Source organism: Globicephala melas, chromosome 14 (genome assembly GCF_963455315.2).
Source record: "Globicephala melas chromosome 14, mGloMel1.2, whole genome shotgun sequence".
NCBI lineage: Eukaryota > Metazoa > Chordata > Mammalia > Artiodactyla > Delphinidae > Globicephala > Globicephala melas.
Window position 1 is genome coordinate 68,193,719 of NC_083327.1, and position 14,878 is coordinate 68,208,596.

General features: G+C 41.8%; 1 protein-coding gene across 2 annotated transcripts in view; it reads left to right on the forward strand.

Moving 5' to 3' along the window:
- The first annotated feature begins 330 nt into the window (after nucleotides 1-330).
- Nucleotides 331-14,878, forward strand: part of STX11 (syntaxin 11) — a 39,593-nt gene continuing 25,045 nt past the window's right edge. For both annotated transcript variants that reach the window (XR_011376695.1, XM_030853269.3), the window contains exon 1: nucleotides 331-523. The gene's annotated coding sequence lies outside the window, so the exon portion shown is untranslated. The remainder of the gene's footprint in view (nucleotides 524-14,878) is intronic.

A 14,878-nucleotide genomic window follows, 5' to 3' on the forward strand; every position in this document is an offset into this window, starting at 1 on the left:
GGGGATCCCGGCGGAAAGTCCCGCGCCTTTGGGCCACGCCCCCGGCGCTGGGGGGCGGCCAAGGAGGAGGTGGCTAGGAAAAGGGGTTACGTGCCTCGGGCGGCGCACTCCGCGGCTCTCAGCTCCTCCGCCCAGAGCATCCGGGGCGCACAGGAGTGGGAGGAAGCGGAAGCGAGAGCGGGAGGGGTCCCAGCGGTTCGGAGCACCCTGGCTGCTGGCGGGGCGGGGTAGGGCAGGGTGGGGCGGGGCGGGGCGGGGCGCGCGGGGATCCGGCGCCGCCGTCCGGGGGCGGGGCCTGGTCCCGTACTGTGGCAACTTCCGACGCCCGGGGTGACGGGCTGGCGCCCAGATGCGGCGGTGGCAGTGGCGCGGAGCTGGGGCGGTCGCAGTGGAGCTGCTGGAGGCGCCGGGAGCCCATCCGCCAGGAGTCGCGCCACGGGTTTCCATCCCCGCCCGGCGCCCAGCGTGGCACGGGCGCCCACTGGAGAGGGCTTCTCGGTTCGCACGCGCGGTCCCGTTCCTGGTTTGTGTTTCTCCCCTTGGGTCTCTTTTTCTCTCGTTCACCGCCCCTAGGAGCGAGGACGCGCCCCGCTAGGCTGTGCGCTGAGAGCTGTGGGGCGACTCGCTTGGTCGGGGACACGAGGGATGCCTTTGGGGGGATGTCGGGTCTCTTGCCGCCTCTCGGCACGTCGGGGAACACGGCATTTGGGTTCCTAATACCGAGCGGAGTGATTGCTTTTTCTCCCAGTGGACAAGGGACTGCGCATTTAGGGCTTCATAGAAATGATTTCAGAGGTAACCTGTTGTAGGCTTCCCTTATACAGTATCCACCCAAGACTACTTTTGTTTTTGAGTCGAAAGGCTGATTTTTTAAAAAAAAAAAATTAGTTGAGGCATTACTTCGGTTTGATCATCTCTTCACTTCCTATTAGGTTGCACTTTCTCAAAAATACCAGAATGGAGACTTCTTGACTTGAACTTGGCAGTATGACTCAGGAGCCAAGAAATACGGAGAAGTTGATACTGCCTTGAAATAGTTCCTTCCAAGCCCACATAAGACTGTTTTCTTTTTAGAAGAATGGGGACAACAGGTAGTGGCAGCGCGTAGAAGCACCACACCGTCCCGAGAGGGAATTCTATCTAGACTCGGCTCATAGTAGCCAAGATCTGTATTACTTCCTGTGGTTCTCATGCACTTGTTTAAGCCGTTTCTCAGCAAAGGGAGGAGTTGTTATTTCCACACGGGTATCCAAAAATGAGTCATAGCGCTACTCTCTTAATTGTGAGACTTTGTTAATGAACTTTTGAAAAGTGAGGTTTGCTCTGGCTGTATTTAAAATAAAATTAAGATGTGAAATGCAGGCGCTGCTAAACTGGGGCTGGTGGTATAGGAAGTAACAGTTTAAAGTTTTGTTTCCAAGAGCACCTGATGGTACAGCATACCAGCTAGGGTCACTAGACTGATGTAAGATAACCATTAAAATCATGCGCTTTGCCACAGAGGCCCAAGAGAAAATTAATTTCACTCTTCAATAACTGGTTTGTTATTACTTTCATTGGGATGGTGTTGTAGAAGTATGTCACATTACCTGGTGATTGTATGTCACTCTGAATCAAGATATTTTGGACAGTTTGTCTTTAGTAAGTTAGTGCCACATGAAAAGTTGTGAAGATGGTGGATACCAATTGGAGCTAAGAAATTAAAATGTTGAAGCTGATAGGTCTGTTGCAGCAGGTTAGCAGCTCTTAGGAAGGGGCACAATAGAGAAGTGGACAGCATCACTGTTGGAGCTGAGTTGAGCTGAATTCAGCCCAGCAGACAGTCATTGGGCACCTTCTCTGTGCCAGTTTCTTTACTGAGCTCTGGTTATACAGTTGAGAATAAGACAAGATCTTGCTGACAAGAGCCCTAAAGACTGGTGTAGAAGCCTGGCAAATCCACTGCAAAATCTAATAGAAGGAGGTGAGTGCAATGACAGATCTATGCCCACAGTAGAGCCTCTGTCCCAATATGACTGAAGTTCTTGCAGATCTGGAATTTTCAATGAAGTGCGTCATCATTTCTGGAAGAACGAGGAAGGTTTTGGGTTTAATCATCTACTTGTCTTTGTAGGCAGCCTGTTGAGCTTATTCGTCAGTGTTTCTTTCAATAAGTGATTTAAAAATATATTAATTAGAAAGGCATGATTTTTAGAGATTCTGAATTGACTATATTTCATGTTATCTAATAACCATGTAAAAATAAGTCTAGCCTGTTATTACCCCTAGACAGTCACAGGCATTTTTAAGTGACTGATTAATGGCATAAAAACGTTATAACTCTATATTGAAGCAACTTTCTGATCACTGTTTTTTATAGTTCAAATCAACCTTTTCTAACGCATTATAGCTGTATGACTCAAAATGAGTAAATCCACTGTTGGGACTGGAATCATGCTGAGGTGCTTTTGGACCTGATACCAGAATATATTCAGCTTCTCCAATTCCGTAAGATATCCAACTAGTGACGGAAACAGTGGTAAATTGGAGACAACTTTACCTTAATTTCCATACTTTATTTCTCTCTCAAGAGCGTCAAAATTACTTTTTCTATGAGAAGGGGTTGAGTGTGATCTTCATCATTGTACTCCCTGAACTTGGCACAGGCTTCAGTCATGATAAGTGTTAGGCAGTAAGTATTCATTAAATAATGAACCTTAATGTAAGAGGAGGAGTCATCAGCGGATGGAGGACTAGACCACCCAGCAGAAGGATCAGCCTGTTTGGGGGTGGACACCAGCTGGGGAGGGGCCTGGAGAGACAGGCTGGGCCAGGTCATGAAGGTCCGTGTGTCATGTAAGAGCTCAGAGTTTATCCTGTAAAGGACTTTAGTCAATCGAATGATATTGTCAGATACCTGTTTTAAAAAGACAACTTAGAATCAAGAGAGAGAATAGATTGGATGAGAGTGGCACTGGCCTTAGGGAGACACAGAGGAGATTGTTGTAATATTCAAGATGAGAAATTAAAGAAGGCTCGAGTCAAGTAGTGACAGTGAGGAATGGAAAAGAGGGAAGGAGCTGACAGATGTTCAGTAGGTGGAACCTGGCCACAGAACCCAGAAGTGGGCAATGAGGGAGAAGGAGGAGGTTAGGATGACTCCCGCGTTTCTAGTTAATGACTAAGGTAGGAACATAAATGGAAGAGTTGGTTTGGTTTCAAGGATGATGAGGATCTCACACAGCGTTTGGCATATAGTCAGTACTCGTGAAACATTTTTGAATGAATACTAACAATAGCTCAAGTTTATTGAGTGTGTATTATGTTCTAGGCACTATTCTAGGCTCATTACGTGAATCAAGTCTTTTACTCCTTATTGCAATTCTGTGAGGTAGGTACTATAGTTAACTACTTTTCACTGGTGAAGGAAGTGCAGTGTTAGTAATTGTCAGAGCCAGGAAATTGATCCCAAGCGTCAGGTTCCAGACCTTGCTTGCTTTTAAAAATTTTTTTTGATATGATTTTTATTTTATATTAGAGTTGATTTACAATTTTGTGTTAGTTTCAGGTGTACAGCAGAGTGATTCAGTTATACATATACATATATCGATTCTTTTTCAGATTCTTTTCCCACATAGGTTATTACATAATATTGAGTAGAGTTCCCTGTACTATACAGTAGGTCCTTGTTGATTATCTATTTTATATATAGTAGTGTGTATATGTTAATCCCAAACTCCCAATTTATCCTTCCTCCTCACCTTTCCCCTTTGCAGATCTTGCATTCTTAACCACTCTGCTCTGATATGGTGTCTTTATGAATGAACGAGTGAATGAATGAATGAATGAATGAATGAATGATGTTTTAGACACTGTGGTGAACTCAAAGTAGAGTCACTCTCCTGATCCTGACAATTCTCCCTCAACCAGGAATAGCCCAACCAATACATGAGATGGGGCTCCCTCTGGTCCTGTTGTGCTGTGGCACCCCTCCCTCCCCCCACCTTCACCCCAAGAAATACCTGTTTGGTCTAGGAATAAACCTAGAATAATCAGAACATCTCTCCTGGGAATTTAAAACATTTTAATGGAGTGACCGAAGGTTCCCACAGCTTCCACACAACTGTCCTCCCAGTGCCTCAGTTTAGCACCTCGTGTTTCTTAGATGCACTCAATATTTTGTTGCTAAGATCTGTAGTATCGCTCCCACGGGGAAGCAGAAAGGCTGGCCAGGGGGTATTAATCTACAGAGCAGAGTCTGGTGGTAGAAGATTTACTAACAGATGCAGGCAGGTCCATAACAGCTCCAGATCTTATACTCCTGGTTTAGAATCTGCCTTCTGGGACCATTTTGTTCTGGTTTCACCCCAAAGCAGGTACTTACCAGCCCCTCCTGCTTCTAACTTCCAGAATCTTGGTAAGTGAAGCTGGCCCTGCTGTGTCCCCTGTTTTCTTGATTTTTGCTGAGCAAAATGATTCAGGTTTCCTGGTTCGGGCCCTCATTTCTATTTTCAGGTCGATTCCTTTGGTCCCGACAAAGATATTTTTGACTAACAACCCCACCTCCCCCCCCCCCAAAAAAAAAATCTGACCCCAACTCTTCACTATTCTCATCATTTCATGATTCGGCCTACCTTGGCATTGAATAATTCTCTGAGTTTTCTTCAGCAAACACGGTCTAATTCTCTTTTTCCTCAGGGGCCTCTACTTTGGACCATGTAAGGATTATAGACGTTGAATTAATGTTGTACCTAAATGAATCAGCAAACTCACTGGAAGTTTGAAAATGTTCAAATATCTAAAACTAGAAGTTTTGAAATGTTTTCTCTACGTACAAACAAAATGTTTCATTCAGCATTTCTTTAGCTTTACCAGGAAATCTAGATATTTATAGTTTCTCATTATATGAGACTTGACATGAAGCCTTCCGGGGTGATCCAGCCCACATGTTTACCCCTTGGTCTAAATTCCTCTATGCCTGCCTGTAATTCATTCAGTGCTCAGAGAACAATACAGGGAAGGGTTTTGGTTAATATTTCATGTGGGTTTGTCTGGCCTCCTCATTTTGACTGTGGTTTCCCTGAGAGCGGAGCATTGCGAGAGTTAGGGGCTCTGGTAGGTCTCTAAGCCTCCGAGTGCTAACCATTCTGTGACTTTTGCTGATAATGAAACCGCCTGTCAGGGTAAGTCATTTGCTGGTCACTCCTTCTGAGTCTGTGGATACCAGACATTATCTGTGCATCTCATTCAAGTTCTTTGTAAGACTCAATAATTTGGTAATTTTTAGTAGGGAGACGTTTTAGGATTGGTAATTTCCAGTTATCTTTCTTGAGCTAATTAAATGTTTTCAGTTAATGTACTTTTTTTTTTCTTTTTAGTGGATACGGTATCAAGGTAATCCAGAAATAACAAGTTGCTTAGAAAAGTGTTCCCCATTTTGTATACCCAGTTGTTTTACTTGTTTCTCTGTTCAGAGATATAAAATGACATTTCATTGCTCATTGCATAACCTTTTGGGTAATCATGTGAATTCTGACTTTTCAGAGTAGTGGAAATAACTCTCCTGCTATCTTCATATGGAAAAAGAGTGAACAAGGATTGTTGTCACTTCTGTTTCAGTTTCAGGGTTGCAGCAATGCATGTCTCACCTCCTGGGTTGTTTTTTTTTTAAATTTTCTATTATGTGCCTGGGTGTATTGACTAGTGACACAAATCTTTTAATTTCAGATAAAGTCAGGCACAGTGTGTAAGATGAATTGTATAATATTAGTAGATATCCCACTTCTTCCTCTCCTCTTTCCTGATTATCACATGGTAAACCAACATATAGTGATGTCAGCTGACAAGACTGTACAGTTCTTCATTACTTACAAAGTACTCTCATGGATATTTTCTCCTTTAATTCTCATAAAAGCCTGGCAAAACAGATATAATAAGTATTATTACTATTGTTGTCTGTATTCGAATTCTATAGATGAGGAAAGAGACCCTGGGAGAGATTAGGGGACCACCCAACGTTACCCAAGAAGTAAGGTGCAGAGGCCCAGTATGCTGTGCTCTCACTACTTGACTAAAAGAGGCAAGTCCAGTACCTTAGGTCAGGTTTCCTGGAAACAAACTCTGAGATTTGCACACAAGAAATTTATGAGGAGGTGCCCTGGGAATAACACTTGGCAGGGAGGGAGGGCAGCAGGATTACGCAGAGGGAAGAATTAACTGCAGCGCACGTACAATGGTGGTCTCAACAGTGGGGAGCTTTGGAGGTGGGATGGCCCTTCAGAATCATTCTGCCACCATGAAGCAAGGGAGCTGGTCACTGTATCGCCAACATCACGTGGCCTGCATTCAGGCAGAAAGTGTAATCTTGGACAAAGCAACTCCCTCTAGTCAAGGGCAATTCCTGGAGCTGTGAACCTTCCGCAGCCAATGTTCCTGGCAGCCGGGGGAACAGGGGCCTTGGTCGTGAAGGGATCTGAGTATCACATCATCCACTACATTTCTCTGGAAGACAGCGTTCTCTGCGAGGGCCTTGCCGTTTCTTTCTAACCCAGATCATTGCCCTGATGAGTGAAGCCCAGAAAGCTGGCATTAAGGCCCTTAAGGATTTCAAATAGCCAACCAGAGAGCAAGAAGACAGTAGCCTTCATCCTGGGAAGATTAGTCGCAGAAGAGCCAGGTGAGGCTTGGCTAGGATGAGTGGAGTGGGGTGCACAGTAGAGAAAGCTAACCAAACACCCAGGCTGTCCAGACCACCGACAGAAGTGCTGGTCTTTGCTGCAATTCAAGGCTTTACCCTTGTTAAATGGTAAACAATTTTGTGATATTAAGCTACATTTTCTCTCTCTTCTCTCCATCCTCCCCTTTCCCTTTTTTATAAGCCTTTGACAGGCCCCAGACTGTTCCAGTGAATCTCAGTATGTAGCCTGTAGGTTATAAGATCAGAATTGCCTGAGATATTTTAAAACATCCTCTATGAACCAAGGAACAACAACAAAAAGAAAACAGAAAGGGAAGTCCAGGCCAACTTTCAAGATCTACTAGAACAGAATCTTTAAAAGTGGAGCCCATGAATCGACATTTTCAACACATTTTCCCCAGATGATTTTGATCCATGCTATGGTTTAAGACCCGTTGCCCTGAACCATTATGCCCTTGAGGGTGACCAAGCCTATTGGAATTTTTCAGATTAGCAAGAAGCCATGGGAACTGTGGAACAGAGGAGCACCTGAGCCTTAATCCCAGCAGGCTTGATATAGTAATATTCACCCCTTGTCTTTCATAGCATATTCCTGGTGTGGCCAATGGGGAGCCTGGCCCAAATTCCTTGGCTGGCTTCTGACCAGGATTGCTGGAGAGAGGCAGATGTTTCTGGCTTGGCTTTTTACTATCTTGATAACTGGGGGAGAGATGCCAAATTCCTGGAATAGTTGTAGATAAAAGCCGGGGGGGGGGTGGGAATCAGTGAATTTATAAGAATCAGTAAACTTCCTAGGAGAGTAAGATTTTCCAGAAAAATCTTATGCCAGATGAAACTTTGAGGTGCTGTCTTAAAGCTTTAAATGACTGTCTAATAGGATGAGACAGATTAACTGTGTCAGGAAAATATATTATCTGATTCATTGAAATGGGGAATAATTATTTTTCTTCAAAAGGAAAAACACTGAATTTGAGTCAGGTCATTGTCGGAAATGTTAGTCACCTAAAGAATAATCTGGTAAAACTCCTAGCACATATTGATATGTTTGGTTCACTCCTGCAGTACCAAATTGCTCTAGTTCCTATACCTTCAATGCTTTATGCCTTTGCTCAGGTTGTCTCTGCCTGGTCCCTTCCCCTTCTCCTTGCCCGCTAACCCCTGTTAAACCGTTTAGAATCAGCTCAGACATCACCTTCTCTAGGAAGCCTTCCCTTCCCCTTATCCAGTTGAGTTCACCATTTTCTACTGAGCTCAGAAAGTAAACCCATATGTCCCCCTATTATTACATTTTTTTATCATTATCCTCCCTACCAACCTGTGAGCACCTTGAGGGCAATGACTGTCTTCTTCATCTTGGTGTACAGGACACCTAGCCTCATCAAAAAGGATTGAAAGACATAATCAGTCTAGCAAGCATAGTTATTCAACAGATATTTATTGAGCCTCTTCTATTAGCTGGACATTTTGGGGTGCATGGCAAACACAGTAAGTACAGCCCTTGACCCCATGGAGCTTATTGGCAAGCAAAGAAGACAAGCAATGAAACAATTAACAATGGAATATGATGAATATTAGGAAAGAGGAGGTATAAGAAAGTGTGAGATCATGGAATCAGGAACGCAGCTTAATCTAAGGTCAGAGAAAGTGTCCCACTCTTATGAAACACAATTTATATAAAAATAGAAGCTATGAGCCTGGCTTTGGTTATAAGACAAGGGACCTCTTTTTAAACAAAGGAAGATCTTTTGGTCTCTGTAGTTCAAAACTGACCCATCCTTCACATGCATGTGTGTGTGTGTGCGTGGTGTGTGTTTATAGTATGTGAGTGCACACACTGGCAAAGAGAGAACAAGAAAATGACTCCTTCATTTATTGAATAAAATAGATGCTGAGGAACAGGGAAGGAAGTTTCTGTGTGTCTCTTTCAATGTGCCATTGCTAGAAGCTAATTTGTTAATATTTTAATATGTAATATACAGTAAAATGATGTAAACTTAAAGCTCTGAAAATCATGAGATTATATTACAGCTTTTTAAGAGTTAATTTTAAGAATCTGATGATTATGGCCTAGGAGAGCGCTTGACAGATTTGCCTTTGGGTCTTATTATAGACCAAGGTTGCAGAACCTTTGCTTAGAGGTCAGTGTCTGCTCTGACTTCTCATCTTTCCACTTCACTTTCTCAGCTCTGCTGAGAGGGGATGCAGCACTTGTATTGCAGTTGGTAGCCTCTACCTGGTTTAGCAGCTCAACTCATGCTAATTCCCCAATGGATGCTAATACCATCCATTGGGGAATTCCCTGGCATTCCAGTGGTTAGGACTTGGCACGTTCACTGCCAAAGCCCAGGTTCAGTCCCTGGTTCAAAAAAAGAAAAAAAGGATACCATCCATTTGGCTGATCGCAGAGAAGGGAGGATTAAGTCATCATGGGGCAGCGTTTACTAGATGTAGATGGAGGTGTAGAATGCTCTGCTGTATCTCATTTAAGTCAACATAAACATATCTACACTATCCAGCATCTCAAAACAACGTTGATACTAAAAACTGGAATTAAAGACTATAGTGCAAGTGAAATATAACTCAGACTGGAAGTGTGATTTTTAAGTGAATGGACATGTGATGTCCTATGATGACCATCTGCAATGTTTTCTCACATCTTTACTTCCATGCTTTGGCATATTCCTTGGTATTGCAAGTAATACTCAATATATGTTCTAATTTTTTTCTTGCTTTTACTATAAATATTGTATATAGGGAGTATATGAATGGTGAGGAAATAATTCTAAACATTTGTTCTTACATTTTCTATTTTGCATAGTTCGAGCTTGGTTTATTGCTGCAGTGTAGGTGGGTGACGAGTTTAACCACTGTGAATCCAATTGAATACTTTTGTAAATTATGTCAACTTTTATGTTTTCATTGAGAATGAGAATTTTTTAATAAAAAGCTATGGTGGTGAACTGTAATATTTTTCTCCTTTTGGAAATGTAGAACTCTTTAGAGGATGAAGCTTATCCCTTAAAGAGTCAAAACTATAGTAGTGTCAACTCATCTGAAAAGCTTAACAGTTTGTAGAAGAAAATTCCATGTAGTCAGCATAATTTTGTTGTTGTTTAATTAGAAAACGTCTCAAGGTATTAATTGCCCTTTGCTGAAACTTAGAGTGCCACGAACATTTTCTCCTTTCTGTTGACATCTAGATACCTACACCTACCACTGACAGCAGCATAAATACACAATAGTATTTTCAATTTTATTCTTTCCATCTAGTAACTAAAGCATCGATAAACATTGTATTGTGATTTCCCCCCCTCATTTTTGTCTACGTTAATAAGTCTAAATTAGTATCTTATTTTTAATTTGTATTTATTTGCTAAAGAGCAGATACTATCATTTCATATTTTTATTGAGAATATTTTATCTCCTGTGATTGTCTTTCTGTATATCGTCTTATCAGTTGAGGTTGTCTATTCACATAATTTTGTGTACCTACCTAATGTCTATTATGTTTTGTGCAAATATTTTCTTCCAATCTCTTGCTTTAATTTTTAGTATTTATCATTCTTTCTTGTTGCATAGAGATTTCAAATTTTATATAATCAGATTTGGTTGTCTTTTTCTTTGAGAGTTCTTCCACAACCTCAAATCCCATAGAAAGTTATTATCCCAGAGTACTGATAAATATTCCACTTTATTTTCTAGTAATACTTCTGTTACTGATGTTTGCATTTTTAATTCTTTGATGTTCTTGAGGTATATTATGGGGTCTTTGGTAAGGATTAGAGAGAAATACATTCTTGCTAGTCAATTACATCATCTAGTTGCTTAAATTTTTTCCTCCCCTATTATTTTTTGATGGCTGCTTCTTCATAAACTAATATTTTATATATAATTGGTATATTTCTCCATGTTTTATTTGTGTCCATTTATCTAATTTTCAGGTTGGCAAAAGTATCACGCTTTTAATTATTGTCTTATAATAGGTGTTAATATCTGCTAGGGCTTCCCCCGCTTCACCAGTGCTGTGTTCTTTTCAATTTCTAAAAAAATTAATTATTTATTATTTGAGCTTTATTTTAGGATCACTTTCTTTTTCAGATTTTTTTTTAACCCTGGCAGGAATTTTGGATTTAGTTCAGTCAAAATATTAACTTGAGGAGAGTTTCAGATTCCACTTATAAATGTGTATAAGTGTTCAGTCTAAAGCAGAACCTGTAAAGAGATGTTTACATGAGAAAGAGAGAGAGAAAGAAGTGAGCAGACAAGACGGAGGATTCCTAAAGAGTTCCTGCTTAGCGCCAAGCCAAACTCATAAATTCACACCATTGCCCTTTGGATTAGTGTTTTGGATATCTAGAAAGCCTTTTTTCTTCCTTCCTGCTTTCTTCCCTCCCACCCTTCTTTTCTGCGTCCCTTCCTGCCCTCCTTCTTTCCTCTTTCTCTCTCTAGTTTTTAGTTTCATCCAACTTACTCATACATAATTAGAGTCAACTAGTTCCATAAAACATTTAATGAAAAATAAAAGTCTAATGACAAAAAGTCTGTTTAATTTCCCCCTTCCGAAAGGCAACTACTTTCGACTATTTTTGCTCTTTCTTTTAGTATTTATATTCATGTCTCTAAATAACACTCTTCTGTTACTATTTCTTGATTGTTTTTTGTTTTGTTTTAGGCATGACCTATTGACTGCTCTGTATGGAAGATGGTGTTTTAGCTCATTTTCACACCTTTTCCCCAGACACGCACCCTTTCTGTCCCCTCCTCCCATCCTCCCAACACAATTCCATTCTAACTTGTTAGATCAGTATTCCATGATTTTATTTTTATGATTATGAAAATGCTAGTCACAGCTGAGCCATGTATTATATCATGATTACTTTCCTGCAACTACATAATGTTTTTTCTGGAAGTTAATTGGTTTTTATTGTTGTTAGTTTCATTTACACTCACAACCTACTCAACCCCAAATTGTCTAAATCTCTGCTCCAGCAATTTTGACCCATAAGGCATTCTATCAGTTTCATTTTTCTGAAGAAATCTCTCCTGCCGCCTACTCACCTAATCTAGACAGATATCTTTTCAGCCAGGTTCATAGTTATTATCTTAGAGTTTCCGTTTGCCATCATCCTGGAATGCCTTTGCCTCTTTCCTCTGTTAGAACTCACGTTAGGATTCTTTATTTTGTATATTTTCTGCTTCATTTCCTTATTTCCTGAGAAAGAGAACATAGGATATAAAAAATTTTGAGACTTTGTAAATCTGAGAATGTCTTTATTCTACTCTCACATTTGATTGATGGTTTGATTGAATTCTGGGTTGAAAATACATCTTCCTCAAAAGTTTAAAAGGCATTGTTCCATTAGCTTTTTTTAAAATAAATTTTTATTTATTTTTGTTTTTGGCTGTGTTGGGTCTTCATTGCTGAGCGCGGGCTTTCTCTAGTTGCGGCAAGCGGGGGCTACTCTTCGTCATGGTGCGTGGACTTGTTGCAGTGGCTTCTCTTGTTGCGGAGCACGGGCTCTAGGCATGCAGGCTTCAGTAGTTGTGGCTCGCAGGCTCAGCAGCTGTGACTTGTGGGTTCTAGAGTGCAGGCTCAGTAGTTGTGGCACACGGGCCCAGCTGCTCCGTGGCATGTGGGATCCTCCCGGACCGGGGCTCGAACCTGTGTGCCCTGAATTGGCAGGCGGATTCTTAACCACAGTGCAACAAGGGAAGTCCCATGTTCCATTAGTTTTAAGTGTTTTGACCTTTAATGTTTTGTAGGTGATCTGTTTCTCTCTGTCTCTTTCTCTCTCCTTGTATAATGTCCTCTCTCTGCAATTCCTATTATTTGGAATTTGAACTTAAAGGATTGGACCCCTAAATTCCTCATCTTTTCTGTTATTTTTTACTTCTTTTTCTTTCTTTCTACTTTATGGAAAATGGTCTTCCATTCTTCTGCCTATAGGACATAGGTCAGTGTGCTGGATGGTAGGTGAACAGAGGGCTTGGAGGTCCAACATTCCCTATAAAAACATTCACTTAATCCTCCTCTCTCCAGGTGGGTATCTCTAACCCAGTCTACATTCAGAGGCTAGCCTTGCTCCTCTCCTGCCGGGGTAGGACAGGGGATGGTGGATACACTCACTTGTTAAAAAGGCTTCTAACCAAACATATTTGTTGTTACCCCGCCACCATCACCTCGTTTTCCGTAAGTACTCTGCCTTCAATTCTGGTTCCTGAACCTTTGAGTACTTATTTATGGTGTAATCATTTCTTGGCCTTCTCCACTCTTTGCTTAGGATTCAACTTCCTTGTATCTGCTGGGCTAGTTGTCACTGCCCATTTGCTTTACGGCTTCCAAAATTTTGTTGCTGCTCTCTTCTATCTTGTTTTTTACCTCATTGGTGTATGCCTTTTCAAAAGTTCCTTTAGTGGAATTTTGGAAGGGAACAAAAGTAATGTTTAATTTGCCATTTTACCCAGAATATAGGTCTTCTTTAAACATACAAGTGTGTTTTCTGGATTGAGTAGTATGTTAAGCTACTAGCACATAAGAACAGTTACATTCATCAAAATAGCTATTTACTGCCTTAAAAAAGTAGAGGATGGAACATAGGATTGGGATGTTTAAGTGGGCAAGCTTTTTCTTTTTTTTTTTAATTAATTAATTTTTTGGCTGTGTTAGGTCTTCATTGCTGCGCACAGGCTTTCTCTAGTTGTGTCAAGCAGGGGCTACTGTTCGTCGTGGTATGTGGGCTTCTCATTACAGTGGCTTCTCTTGTTGCGGAGTGCAGGCTCAGTAGTTGTGGCTCGTGGGCTTAGTTACTCTGCAGCATGTGAGATCTTCCCGGACCAGGGCTCGAGCCTCTGTCCCCTGCACTGGCAGGTGGATTCTTAACCACTGCGCCACCAGGGAAGTCCCAAGTTTTTTGTCTTTTTTTTTTTTTAATATGTATTTATTTATTTGGCTGCGCTGGGTCTTAGTTGCAGCATGAGGAATCTTTTAGTTGCGGCATGCAGGATCTAGTTCCCTGACCAGGGATCGAACCTGGGTGCCCTGCATTGGGAGCTTGGATTCTGAGCCACTGGACCACCAGGGAAGTCCCTAAGCAGGCAAGTTTTGAATTTGGACAGGGATTGGGAGGGGTGAGATATCTCTGGTTGCAGGGCAGGATGACGTGGCCATAGTGGAGTTTCTTTGGGCCAGGACAGACTAAGGGCAGTGAAGTTAAAAGTGAGTAGCTCTCATTTACAGATTTTCCTGTTGATAGTTAGGGAGAGTGTGTATGTTTACCAACATGAGTAAAACCATAAGTATCATGTGAGAAAATACTTGCCTTTGTTGAGAACCCACTCACTGTGTCTCAGGCACCTTACTGAGCACCCCTGGAGATGGATAGTGTTTTTCCAATTTGCTGAGAGCTGGGAATCCACTACAGGTTTATTCGACTTTGCAGCATGATTTAAATTCTAAGCTGTTATATCTTCATGTCATAGATGACACCAGTTATTGAAATTCAGAAAAATTTTGTAATTACACAGACAACTGAAGATGTATTTCCCTCATTGTCTTCATAGTTATGTCTTTAAATTGTTGAGAATGAGCAAGTTGCATAAGTTTAGTTTCAGCTATACCTGTATTTTAAATATTTCAAAAGTCTTATTTCACATTTTTGAAATTTTCATTTATGTCTTTAAAAATGCTTTCTGGGCTTCCCTGGTGGTGCAGTGGTTGAGAATCTGCTTGCCAATGCAGGGGACACGGGTTCGAGCCCTGGTCTGGGAAGATCCCACATGCCGCGGAGCAACTAGGCCCGTGAGCCACAACTACTGAGCCTGCGCGTCTGGAGCCTGTGCTCCGCAACAAGAGAGGCCGCGATAGTGAGAGGCCCGCACACCGTGATGAAGAGTGGCCCCCGCTTGCCACAACAGGAGAAAGCCCTCACACAGAAACGAAGACCCAACACAGCCATTAATAAATAAATTTTAAAAAAAAAGCTTTCTATAAACATTTTTTGCTTATCTAAAATATATATATATATATTTTTTTTTTTTTTTTTTTGCGGTATGTAGACCTCTCACTCTTGTGGCCTGTCCCGTTGCGGAGCACAGGCTCTGGACGCACAGGCTCAGCGGCCATGGCTCATGGGCCCAGCTGCTCCGCGGCATGTGGGATCTTCCCGGACCAGGGCACGAACCCGTGTCCCCTGCATCGGCAGG